This window comes from Thunnus thynnus, chromosome 21, assembly GCF_963924715.1.
Source record: "Thunnus thynnus chromosome 21, fThuThy2.1, whole genome shotgun sequence".
Taxonomy (NCBI): Eukaryota; Metazoa; Chordata; class Actinopteri; order Scombriformes; family Scombridae; genus Thunnus; species Thunnus thynnus.
This window is the reverse complement of record NC_089537.1, coordinates 25357654-25372108: the sequence shown is the minus strand read 5'-3', so window position 1 is coordinate 25372108 and position 14455 is coordinate 25357654.

The window sequence follows — 14455 nt, the reverse complement described above, 5'->3', positions numbered from 1 at the left end:
ATGCCGTCCTTCGGATGAGATGTTAACAAAGGTCCTGACTCATTGTGGTCATTAAAGATCCCATGGCACTTATTGCAAAGAGTGCGGGGATCCCAGGCATCCTGGCAAAATTCGCAACCTGGCTCTCTCCATCTGGCCACATGATCATCCCTCAGTATGATTGGCTGAATGATTTCCTCCCTCTCCACCTCAAGCTGATGTGTGATGAGCGTTCTGGCTGCCATGCATCACCCAAGTGGGTGCTGCACATTGGTGGTGGTTGAGGTGAGTTTCCCCCCTTCACTGTGAAGCACTTTGGGTATCAAGATAAAGCACTGTATAAATGTAATCCATTATCATTATTATTATTATTATTATTATTACTACCATTATTATTACGGTTGTTTCCACATGTTTCATGTGACTTTATCACATGGGAAATTGTGTTTCCTATGTGATGAATTTGCATGTAAGGGGAAATAGCATGACTAGGATGAAAGAAGGAAAGTAGTTGGAGTATTTTAGCTTGCTAGAATAGACATAGTGCTGATAGTGTAGCATTTCTTTCCTGTACAGTTTTTTTTGTTTTTGTTTTTAGTAAAATCTAATTCTCTTCAGTTTGTCAGAGAATGTTAAACAAAATTTAAATGCAAATTGTATTACTGAGTCTCATATAAACTCTTTCTAAACTATTTCAGTGTATTTTAATGTCAAAACATCAATCAGCATTTAAATTAAATATAATCAGTTCTGATTTATGACTTATATCCTTGAAGGAAAATAACATTTGATATCATTTTTTTCTGTTTGTTTGAAATTAAGATACTGATAATCACAAAGACTGGCTGTCTTCAGAATTAGAGGGTCTGCAGTAGGCAAACAGAGAGAGAGAGAGAGAGTCTCTGGGGCCTGATATGAGTCTATCTAATGAAACAGCCCATAGAGGAGACCCAGACAGCCATGGCAATAACTGTACATCTTGACTGTGGTCAGAGCTAATCGGTGGGAGGACAGGACCAGCTCCTGCCTTGGCCCCAGTCTGAACAATCACTGTGAGTCTCAACAAAGGAGAGGATATCATAGACCCATTCAAAGAGAAATACCTCTTGACATCATTCTTTTAAAATTCTACATGCTTAAATCATTTATTGTAATGTGAGTGGACTAGCATTTCAACTATTATAAGACACAGAACAGGTGTGAAATCTGTGTTTTCATGTTCTCTGGCTGCTGTTCAGCCTGTAACAGCATCTCTGGAGTAAAGGGCAGCTGAACCCTCGGAACAGGTGGCCAGGACTTCACAGATTCTGGGAATATTAATGAAGGAGACCTCAAAAAAATGAGCATTAGTTCAAACATGTAAAAGGACTTTCTTTTTAGCTTCCTGACAAGTGACCTCTTGCAGTTGTGAGAGTAATTATTGTGCTCCCTAAGATGCAAATATGAAAGCGGCGTGACCTCAAGGTTGAAGGTTGGGTCAACAACGGGATAAAAGAAACTGTGGTTCATGTCTGTCTCCTATCAGCAGTCAATGTTGGTTTCTTTCAAGAGTGATGGTGATCAGGGTATGCGCTTCTATTTACAATACAGCAGAATCGTGTTTCAACTGCACTTTATGTGCTTATAGCTGCAACCCGAAGCACATTTTTCTGCTTCAATTCTGTTTTGTTCAGTTTTATGTGCAGAATTGCAACAACTGTATACTGGGCTCAGAGCACTGCCAAAACACAGGTGGCCTACACTCAGTGCTGTGCTTGAACACATCTTCTGTAGACTCTGCTGCTGCGTGCTGCTTTCACTACACTGCCTGTGTTGACACCGTTAGATGACAGGATCGATACCACTCTCATGTCGGTGCACTATGGAGTAGGGATGTGCAGAGAGCCCAGTATTTGTATTTATATCTGTATTTGTTGAGGCAGCAAAATTATTTGTATTTGTATTTGTATACGAATAAAAGTGGACAGAGGCTTAAAAATCCTGTTTTTGTTTTTATTACGCTTTTAATTTTAGAAAATTAAAGTGTTACAATATGTTTTCATGAAGCTTGTTCATGAAGCGTGTGTCAGTAGCTCAGCTTTATCACTGAGGAACACTCTCAACTCTGAGAGTGATGTCCAAATTAGGAAATATGCGTCATGTAGCAGGTGGATGTGACTCCCCTCACTGAGACCTACTGATACAACGTCACAGCGGAGAGACACCAAGATAGCGATGTAACCAACCTGCACTCTGGTATTTGACATGTTTCATTTTTCCTCCTGAAAACAAATTTTTGAAATATTTGTATGAAATAAATATTCGTAAAAAAAAACAAACCCATTTGTGCTTTGCCGAATAATGTATTTGTATTCGGGCACAACCCTACTATGGAGCCAGAAGACTATTAGCCTAGCTTAGCACAGAAACTGGAAGCAGAGATAATTAGTTAGACTGGTTCTGACCTAAGATTAAATATCTATCTACCAACACCTTAAAGTTAAACTGAAACCATATCATTACTTCTGGTCATTCTGGAAGACACTGACACACAACCTATTTTGTCATGTAGGTATGGTCATGTAGCAGCATCAATAATATCTTATAGTTAAACAAAAAGTTGTTATTCAGCAACATTTGAATGTGTTCAGCACACCGCTAATACAGTATTTATGTTTTGCATTTTAGCTATCTAATGTTGGAATTACACTGTGGGAGGCTCTGTGATCAACAAGTAGGGAGAAGATGAACCTCTTACTTGTATCAGATCAAACAGAGCACTGTGGTGAACAGTCTGTACACTTGCACGTTTGAGCCTACATTCAAGCTTGTTTGTAAAACCAACATTAATGAGGGGATTCACATGTGTTGGTTTGCCTCTGCTTTGACATTTTGTCATGATATCGAATGTGAAAAATTTTAGCTACGCACAAAAGAAAAAAGCTTAGGAAAACAAACTGTACATATTTATCTCCTATAACAAACACTGCTTATTTAATTAGTGCACATGCATTAATACATTAAACACACTCTAATGTGTAATTGCCTATATTTGTTAGTTGGTCAGTAATGGGATTTATAATAATTTAAATGATTTAAGTAACTTGTCTTCTAATATGGATCTCTGCACTCCCACAAATATTTCTACTTTCTAATTTCTACTTTCTTCTGTGTAACTTTTTTGTTTTTTTAGGTCTCCAACTTAAATGGATGGTAGGCAAAAATATAACATCACACATCCCTCTGCTTTGTTGTAACAAACTGCTAACAAAAGATTTTTTTTTCTTTACCTAATTGGCATTACAGAAGCAGTCAGGTTTCTGTGTTTTGTTTTTCTTTTGTTCCATGCCCAAAACCAAGACTGACTCAACTTGAGCGATGACGAATTCAAGGAGGCAAAGTGCACACAGTTGCTCATTAGTAGGAAGTTTTTTAATTGCCAGTTTGGATGAACTTCTTTTTTTTTTTAAAGAGTTAAAAAGTGACTGCTGACAGTTTCCGCCCACCCTTCACTCTGATCCAGGTTCCCGACTGCTCTGAGAATCATTTTTTCCAACTTTCAGCGATGTGGTGGGCGCTGACAGGACCGGAGCAGCCTGCCTGACAGACAACAAGCTGCAGCACGGCTTGCTGCATAATTTATGAAGGCAGATGTACAAGGCGGGTTATTAGCTCCCCATGCTACGCTGCTCCCCTGATTTACAGTTTAAGGAAGCAAGTATAACAAATAGAACACATAAACAAATCAAACCGGTGACAAGTTTGTTTGTCTGCGGGTGAAAACGTGTGCAAAATGGAAGGAGACAAGGAGGAGGTGAGGGAGAAGAAAAATACACAGCGGCCAATTAGTGGATGTTGGGGTGATTGTTAATGACGCAGAGGCACTCGGCATTCTGGGTGGGAGAGGCGTCACCTCTGCTACCTCTCATTATAGGAGATGGATCTCACAAGTTTGCATTGGCTGGAGCTATTAAGCAACAAATAGGTGGCTATCATGCAGGACATGGGACCAAGACAGCTCCGTCTTAATGAGAGCCTTTCTTATCCTTAATGAGCCTAACTGACTCTCATGCTCTCCCTCTATCTCTCTCTCCCTCTAAGGATTTCATTCATCCCTTCCCGCCGCCCCCCCTCTGTGGGCCCTGTGGTTTATGATGATGGAGCTCTGAGGGTAATATACATTTTAATGCTCAGTAATGGGAGGGGATGGAGGGATGGCAGTAGCGGGGAAAGAGGGAGAAAAGACAACAAGAGAAACAGTGGGTGGATTAGAAAAGGCCTCCTCTCTGAATGTCTCAGCTTTAAATTAATGAGGAGGCTGAGCGCACCACGATAAATTTAGCTTTTCATGTTTAATTACGCTATGACTGCGGTAGTTCAGTGAGGATAAATCACACAATTATTATGCTCCTCACTCGCCGCCTGTGTTGTTTTCTCCATTCTTTCTGTTTTTCTCCTCCCATCTATTTGTTGTTGTTGTTTATTCATAAGCTGATGTCTTTTCTTAATAGTGCTGTGTGTATGAGAGGAAATAAGGCCTAATGTTTCTATCATACAGAGCGAAACTCCCTCTGTGAGAGAGGGGGAGACAAATTGAGGGGAAAAAACTGCAGAAAAGCAGATCTAGAGGGAGAGAGAGGGAAATAAAAGCTAGAGACAGAGACTAGGAAGCAAAGGAGAGAGAGCGAGACAATGAGTCTCTGGTGAAGTTTAGTGCTTGGCAGTAAGACCGACTTTAGCCCTGCGTGGTAAAAATGAGCCCTCTCATTCATTTGAATGGAGGCTGTCTGGCAGTGCAACAAAAACACAGTGTCATCTGGCAAAAAGTAGAACTAGACTCAACTTTTTCTGCAATGCAACACGATGTCATCTAACAAAGTGCCACATTCAGGCACACGTAACGCTTAAAAATTGCTGCAGTGATAACTTCCCAGCATTATAAAATCCCGTCTGTGAGCATTACAAACCGCTGTGCACTGTTTTGGTGACAGCACAGACCCGTTTTCATGAAAGTGATTTGTGAGCGCTGTACACGCAGATCACAAATGGTACCAGCATCCCGTTTCACAAATGATCGTCTCAAGTCTCAAATTGTCCTACAGTCCTCCCGCAGGTCCATTCATGAGTCGCAAGTATGATTTTTCTTTTATTTAGTTAAAAGTGTTAGAATTAACATGATTATTGTGACAAATATAGTAATCTTATTTAAGTAATTTGACTCATTGCATTAAATACACTTGACAAGAATAGACATGTCAAAGTAGTATAAATAATAAAATGAACGATGGCTGAATATAAAACTTTCTCACTGAAAAGCTAAATATATAACCATGCACCTGTTTGTGTTGCTGGCGTAGTGATAAAACCTACCAACCATCTGTAGCTCTCTGCTTCTCTGTCTGTCTCTCACAGCGTGAGTGCAGTTTGCTCCAACAGATGTGAATGAGGCTGAGAATGTAACTGTGATACAGTCAGTGTGAGACTCTGAAATGCCAAACTACAGGTGCTATAGTGATGTAAATCTCCCCAATATGTACTAATCCCAGATTTCACTCCAAATGCGAGATGAGCTGCTTTCCTCAGCAGGTTGCCTGGTAATCACAGTGATCCTCCTCTAGTAGTCAGTCACACTGTCAACTCCGGGCTTTGACTGATAACACTGATACTGATCATTTTGGATTGATGCTGCTGATAGCCAACATTTAATATTTTCAAATTTGATTTCATTTACACACCGACAGCTATAGTTACCTAAAAACATGTTCTAGTTATGTAGTACTGTGTGTGAAATTGCAAAAATATATCAAAAACTATAAAAGAAGGGTATTAGATCATAAATATGACACAAAAGGCACCACATTTCACTGATAAAGTCTAACTTTTTTAGTATCCTGATGACTTTGATGATGTTGGTAAGATGTTATTGATCTGCCATTTATAGGCGCAGACTTAATTGTGTTTGTGACATTCCGATCTATATTGGATGCAAAAATTCAGAGCAAAGTGAAAGGGGCAAGACTCAACATGCATGAATGCTGTTTTGTGATTCTGATCTCTCTCTCTTTCTCTCTCTCTCTCTCTCTCTCTCTCTCTCTCTCTCTCTATATATATATATATATATATCTATCTATCTATCTGTGTGTGTCTATGTGGGTCCAAGAGCTAAAGCCACAAAAATTTCCTTCTGTGCTTGTGGTCTGAGCATGCAGTACTAAAATAAACCTCAGCTCTGCCAATCCACTCATCTTGACACAAGTGGGTTCATCTGGAGCCAGAAATGACCAAACAGGCACAAGTGCAAACAAAATGGAATGTCACCTGACAAAATTGCTACAATTGTATGTGTGCTACTGCTGGCTTTGCCAGCTTGAAAACAGAGCCCTATAAATTCAAAGCAAACACAGTATTCCAAGGAATTGCGTGCATATTGGACAATTCCACAGAAGATTTGCAATCAATGTAATTTGGGGTTTTGTAGAAGTGTTATCTTTTCTGGCAAAAGGGTCACTAAAGGAGCCTCTAGAAGCTGCAGTGTTGCAGTTTGCTCTTCTTGCAGCCTTACCAATAGTCAGGCCAAACATATTACAATTTTGTCCTGAGGCTGGTCCTATACAGAAATGTACGGGAGAGATGATTTTGTGAGAAATTTTGGAGACTCCTTGTGTCCAGCAGTTAAACTTTTGAAATGAGAAGGACATTTGGGTTGATGGTGGCACTAAAGGAAAGGTGAGGTGTTCATTAAAATCATTAATGAACACTAATGTGAGGAGGATGAACACTGTCACTAAGCACCATGAATATCCAACCAGTAGAGACATCTTTCTTGCTATTGTGTTATCTTGCTGTAACCAGAAGTAAACATCTGTAAATATAGAATTATTATAAAATACAATTAAATAACCTAATTTATTTGTTTTAGAAGGTGACTGTGGAGAATGTGACCATGTGCATTATTGTGTAGAGTGGAATTCAGGTTATACTTTTGGTCAGAGAAGCTGGGTTAGATTCTGACATGAAGGTGGTAATTGGTGTCAGAAGTGGGCTTTCCATTCCAACAGCACAACAATATCCCATAGCCTCTTCAATTCCACCTCTCTGTTGGTGCTTCAATTAACCATCAGAGGTGAGGATTTGCATCTCCCGCTCACCATGGAAACCATTTCCCAGCCAATAACACCACCCAACAAGACTAGAGTTTGCACCTGTAACAACTGGGTGTGGGAGCAGAAAAGCATCTCTGGCTTCTGATACTTATAGTGAGATTGAAGCAAGAAGGCTGTAGACCAGTCTTAGATTCAATAGCACTGGTTTGAATGTGATAAAAACTGTAGGAGTTGTGCTTCAGATACTGGGCAATATTTAAAAGTTAATAGTGGATCAGTCAAGTCATGTTCAGAAGGTGCTTTCCAATGAGTGGGAGCCTCTTTTCACTTAGATGTGTCCTATAAAATTAGTAACTATCATCAAAACATGTTAATAACATAAGATTGCTCTAATTCCATCTTTTTTTCTCAGTGATTTAACAGTGTCACATGATGTGGGATCTCGCGGAAAGTATTACGTTGTTTTGACAAAAAAGACAGCCAATGATGTCGTGATGAACTTAACTGAGTGAAATGTTCACACGCACCAGCATTTGTCTTTTGCATCATGTCCAGTACAGTATGTGATTGCTTTGCTCTCAGTATGTGGGTACACAGTTTGAATCCATGCAGGGAAGGTGAACTCCAGTATTAGTAAATACACTGAATGACTATTGTAAAAATGCCATCCAAAAATGTTATCAAAAATGTGGTTTTTTGATAATGAGAATCTTAAATCTGACTGATTGAGCAGCAGAACAAGCAATAAACACATTGACATAATATCTATTTATAAAGTCTATGGTTAACACGTGAGCAAACAGTTGTCTATTTACACATCCAGCAGACAGAGCAACATTATCATTTGTTTGAAGCTGTGTTTGTGTTCAGCTGATGAGTGTAACTCCAATTCTCACTCTCCTTTTAGCTCTGTTTAGGTCTCCACCAACTCCTGAAAAAATATGTCTCTTTAGCTGCTAAATGCTTTACTGTGTCCACCAGCTAGTCTCTAACTGTGTCTGTCTGCTGGGTAGCTAGTGTACAGTGGGTTTATCAGAGTTTTTTTGTTGTTTTTTTTTTTTTTATCTAAGAACAGCTGCCTGCTGCTGCTGGTAACAAAGTTGATGAGAACTGTGAGACTGAACCAAAACTGTAAAGTTCTGGGCAAGAAAACCAAAAGATGAAGAGAATAAAAACCTCTGTAGAGCTGAGAGGAATGGAGTTGGTGTAACACCTTACACATTACACATACTGTAGTCATTTGATTCATTGCTGTAATCACTGTTGATGAGTGTACATACAGTGGACTCAGGAAAATAGTATAAACAGAACTCCTACGCATCGGTGGTGTCCGCAGCTGTCCGTGTACGTGTCCACTCGGGAGTATATCAATGCCTTGAGTCATACACAAGCTATCAGTTGAGTGCAAGAAATCCATACATATTTGGCCTTGGAAATCTGACTTTTGGACTCTGAGGCTACTACATTACATAAGTTGTACTGTATGTACATTGGCGACTGCATCACAGGAGAGGAACCTGTTCATGCTGCTGTTTTTTAAGTCAGTGATAGTAGTTTATGTTGCATCAAACCAGTTATTTTCATTTGACCTTGCTGCTCTCAAAGCAGCATGACATCGCTCTACCCTATACTCTCCTGCAACTGACTCCGACTCTCTGATATACATTTTAAAATACTTTCTCCTCTATCTTCTCTCTCTGCAGAGTTCCACTGTAATTGCTTGTCTCTCAACAGTTTTAAGGTGTGTGTGTCTTTGTATTTTGTTTCTCATTGTCAAAATGCTCTGGGCTGCATTTTAGGGGCTGCTTTAGAGAGTCTTTCTATTTTTTGAAAGGCAAATCAATGTTGATGCTTTTGACCAGCTTGGTCTTACCCAATTTCCTTTGGCCAATTTTGAGATTTGCAGTTTCAAATGAATTGGGGGACCCCTGTCGGAGCTGACTGATTGCATTTCCACAGAGCCTCAGTGGCATGTTGTGCCTGAGATCAACTTGGCATCCTGGCATGAAGGCAATTTCCATAAAACGCACAACTACCCCCATGTCTCTCAGTGTGTTGGAGTGTACTACACACAGTCACATGCCAGTGCAGCTACACAAATTAACACCCACTGCCCCCCTCTCTCTCTCTCTCTCTCTCTCACACACACACACACACACACACACACACAGAAACATGTCCAAGGCATCCTGGCTGTACTCAGCTCTGTGCAGCAGTCTGGGCTGGTGGCATGTACAATCCTCTCCTGACTGTCATCAATATGCTAATCTGGGGGAATTAACAAGTGAGGGGTAACTTCTCCACTTAAACACACACCAAGAAGAGAGCAGGGGCCTGTGGAGGACCACTCACTCACTCACACACACACACACACACACACACACACACAAACACATACACACATACACACAAACTGCTAAACACACGGATGAACCCTCCTGTCAGAAAAGTTGATATTGGACTTGATAGTGTTGTTTTCTGTAATACCCGTGCATGATGACTACAGGACAGTATGGTTAAGGTTAGGAATAGATCATGGATGTAGTTAATAAAAAGGTGAACATTAGCTGCAGGTTTGCAATCAGATGCAAACTTTCTTGCATGAAACCCAGATGTGCCACACAACCATCCACCATCCAGACCTCCCTGCACTCCCATGATGCTGAGCTTCAAAAATATACATTATATTATACAAATATACAATAAAGAAATATTTATCTGACATTTTTGAGTCTCTAACATGATTTATGATGGAGATGAGTAACATTACCTGCATGTTAGTACACTGAATTAAACAATAATATGCTGTTCTCTGCTGTTTCAGCAGGAAGTTTAGAACCTTCTCGATCAGTTTATTTCTCTATTAAGACCCTTAAAAGCATGCATCTGTAAATACATTGCAATCACAATGCAGTCTGGTCTGGTTCACATTGTGATCACATCTCAGCGAGGTGTCAATGACATCTGTAAAGATTGATGACAAGAAACAAAATGCACCCAATAAGTTGAAAGGTTCACCTGTTTCTATTTCTTCGTGATTTCTCAGTGTGTCAGAAAACTCTTGAGGGACCAAACGGTTGGGTTCACGATTTTTAAAGTGTATCTTAAAACAACAGTCAGGTGTCCGTCTGAACAGTGAAAGCGGTTTTCCTCACTGTAATCATTCCTTCTGTTCATACTGGCTACTAAAAGATCCCCTTCAAATGTGCTTTCAATGTAAGTGATGGAGGCCAAAATCCACAGTGTGTCCACACAGTCATTTAAAAGTTGATGTGAAGCTTATATGAGGCTTCAGCAGTCTGAGTTAGTCATATCAAGTGGATATCTGACACATTTACAGTCTTTTTAGCATCAAATTCCTTCTGTGTGTTTCCTTGGACAGTGTTTCCCTGTTGAGCTGCAATGGAAGTATAGTAACAAAAAGAGGGACTCATTTGGATGGCTGAAGCTTCATTTTAACTTCAGATAAACTTTTAAATATACTTTTATTATGAAGGGATCTTCTAATGGTCAGTATGAACAGGAGGCATGATTACAGCAAAAAAAAAACATGTTTCACTGTTCATTTGGGCTCCTGACAGTTGTTTTAAGACAGACATGAAAAATTGTGAACCCGTCCTTTAAGGGAGCAGGAGTTCGCAAGGCTACTGAAAAGCAGCCTACAGATGTCTTCAGCTGTCTCTGTCATGTGACCCACACTGTGCATGTTGTAGAGGTCCCTACAACACACTGCTTCCCTTGACCTGGGGCGCATCATGTTTGTTTGTCTGCCAACTCCGCCTACCTAATTTGCATAAGGGAGATCAGGAGAACACTTAAAATCAGATGCAGATGTCCATATACAGATCACACATTAATACCAGGTGGCGATAGGATGCAACTATGTAAAAGTGATCTTATTCTTTCTGCTCATATTTCAAGACATGTAAACACTTGTACATGAGCTACTTTGTCTGTAAAAATGTTTAAAATGCTGAATAGCCCTAATGGCTGTATAAATAATAAAAACATCTAAATGATCCACAGACTTGCACATTAAGCCCTCCTTGCACAAATACACAAGCCTATAAAAATTAGTAGTCATTAAACTCCTAGCAGAATGTTCCCCTGCTATTTAAAGCACAATGCAGTTAATTCAACTTTCAAATCCATTCCATGAAGGCAAAAATCAGGAAACTCCAGCTCATTCTGAAAATCACCAGATTCACCGTTTAATTTTTCCACATAGGAGGTCCATGGTTTGTGTCCCAAACACTGAGGTAATTAGAGTATTTAGGGTTATCATCCACCTCACATCAGCGTTCCATTTGGAAAGTGATGTCCTCAGGCAGCAAGCAGTAGGTTTTTAGCTGATGGGAGCTTAGCAGCACATTATGAATATGCCTCCTGCACAGCTTTTATCAGCATGGCCTTGCCTCCACCAGCTCTGTCCTGGATATGATAATGCATTCAATAACATGGTTTTCTTTCTGAGATTATATTTTCCCCAGAAACAATCAGGTGTACTATTTTTTTCCTTCCTCTTCCCAGAAAACGTCGGGTTGTTTTCACTGAAACAAAATAGCCCATTTCCAGACACGCTGTTAAGTGCTGGAGGTAATGCTCTCATATTCGGCATCACCTGCGCTGCAAAAGTAAAAGCCTCAGATAAATAAAAAAAAAAGAAAGAAAGAAAAGAAGAAATACTCAAGTGGGATATCTAGCTGGCAGAATCCATTTGGAGTGAGCAAGCAATTGCTGCTCATTGACACGGCAATGTCTTAAGCCTGGTTGGTGAATGAATATTTTTGCAAATATATTGCATGATTTTACAGTAGAGGGCCTGAGCAGATGCAAACACAGTAAAAAGCAAGACAATAATCTGCGAGGAAAGCATGGTGTGTGACCACGATCAGCTCTTATTTCACTTTTAGAAGCCCAAACGATTTTTCAATATCATGTAGGATGCACAACAAGATGGAGGGAGGAGGAATAACACTCTGAACTGGAGAGACTGGAGCTGCAGTGACATGTTTTCATACAGCATATGATTTGGAAACCAGTCCGAGGAAATAGATCACTGTTTGTTTCTCTTCCTCTGCAGTGTCTTCTGCTGACAGTAAACATACGCAGACACAGTGTGTGCTCTTAAATGAAGAGATACTATGTAACTAAAAGCTTATTAGCTCATCAAAGCCTTTCGCAGTCCTCCCGCTTCTCCGCTCGCTACGCTCAAAGTGTCAATGTTAGCAGAAAGGATCTCATTAATTTTTGGTGGATGAAGAACAGTGGCCACTACTCCAGAGTAAACAGCGAGGTTTTAATAATAATGGGCCGACAGCTGGGACTCTTTGTCTCTCTCGCTGTTTGCTGTCCTCTGATGGCATAATAAGAGGTGTTTTGGGGTTGTTGCTCACCAGAGGCAAGGAGAATAAACTCTGCAAAGGCAAGCAGCCCTTTGACAAACCTGAACCCTGAGGAACAGAGAGGCAGCATAAAAGAGATCATTTTCCAGACCACCTTTGCAAACTAGACCAATCATTGATCCACGTTATTGAGCGAGGAGATTCAAAGTTGTACCCTAGAATTTCAGGTAATAATACACATTTTTTTGTCAGTGTAAATAACAATATCAATCATGGCCTAGCAACTTAGCATGGCAGTTCTGTCAAGCTAAGGATTTTTCCCCTCATGTTGAAGTGGTGCGTATGGGGCACTAGAAAGAACATGACTCTGTGTCCAAAGAGCACAAGCGCAATGTAATGCTAAGTCACTAACGTTGGCATCCCCGGCTAAACAGCTTACCTACAGCTGTAACCTAGTGATACCTTCAAGACCAGGAGTTAGCATATTAATGGTTAATATTAGCAATATCATTTTGTGAGCTTCCTGAAACTCAAATCTGGTCAGTCTGACAGACAGTCAGTCATTCTGTTTATCCAACACATTATTACAGGCCAAGATTTCTATAACTATTGACTGCATTTACATGAAAGTCCATTAGCGCCTCACTCATGACTAACTTTATATTTAAGTTTCTAAGAATAACAAAATCATTAGAATGTTGCTGGTTTAATCCAGAACTTTGTGGTGATAATGTGATGTTTTGGACAACCTTAAAAAAAATCTATGAAGAAAACTAAGGGCCAGATTTGCACAAATGTGAGCTGCTTTCATCGAGTTTGCAACAGCAATTTGTGTATAATCAGTGCTTTAAGACAGCAGCTCATTCTGTAGCCAGCTCCTGAACTGAACCTGGAACAGCCCTCCACATGCACACTGCTAGTGAAGGACAGCTCATAAATGAAGTTTATTTACAAAATTATGACATAATATAATCCTCACCATATAGCACACCTAATTATTTATACATTATGAGGCAATAAACACATTCTTTGTAAAATAAAGGAGATGAAGTGTTATAATAAGAATGAAAGAGCAGGTGGAGGTGATGATGATGTTAACATTGAGGCAAATGCAGCCAAACAGACACTTAATGTCTTAACAGAAAGAGAATATTTGTTACAGTTTGTAATGATTTTACAGTTCATTGATATTCAAGTTCAGTTTGATGAACAAACCAAAACTACCCATCCACTGTTCATTTGCATTACAGTAATCAGATTTTGTGTTCATTAATATGAGCCTAATTGCTTCATTTTTCCTTTTACTAATAGTTTTTTAGTTATATGCAAGCCTATAGACTATTTAATGCACATTTCTTTCCCCCACTACAACCTGTCTTGAGGCTCTTCTAATCCTGTTTGTGCTATCTTCACATCTGGTCTTTAGAGGCGGAAACTTTTACCCACAGACACAAATAGCCTGAATATATAATCATCCTCTGTTAACATGTCTCCTCCTGTTATTTCTGAGATCCTCCCAACTTGTCACATATCAACGCTTGGTCAGGACCCCGTGGTGTCACTTTTTAACGTACTGGGTAACCCTTTAGCGTTGTATTTTAACATGCAGGATAGTCCGATAGACCTCTGCTGAGCTCCCACAATAGCTAACCCTAACCAAGTGGTTTTTGAGCCTAAACCTAACCAGACCTTAACCACCACATTGTTACATCATAAAATATAATTATTTTTGAACAGTGATTACCGTGATACTGCGCGTTGAAAAATAATTCTAAAAAGTGACGCCAGGGGGTCCTGACCAAGCTTTGATATGTGATGAGTTGGGAGTGAGAACGTGTTGCTTAAATACATATGCAATGAGAAGAGAAACATGCACTGCAAACTCTCGCACAATGACCTCTGTCAGATAAATACACCGCATGTGTCAAAAACAGGCACAAAGCTGCAGTAAATATGACATCCTGGCATAAAAATAAAGATTCTGAGGATACAAAATACAGGAATTCAAGAGTATTAAGGGAGGTTTACTCAGATTTGCTCAGAAAGAAA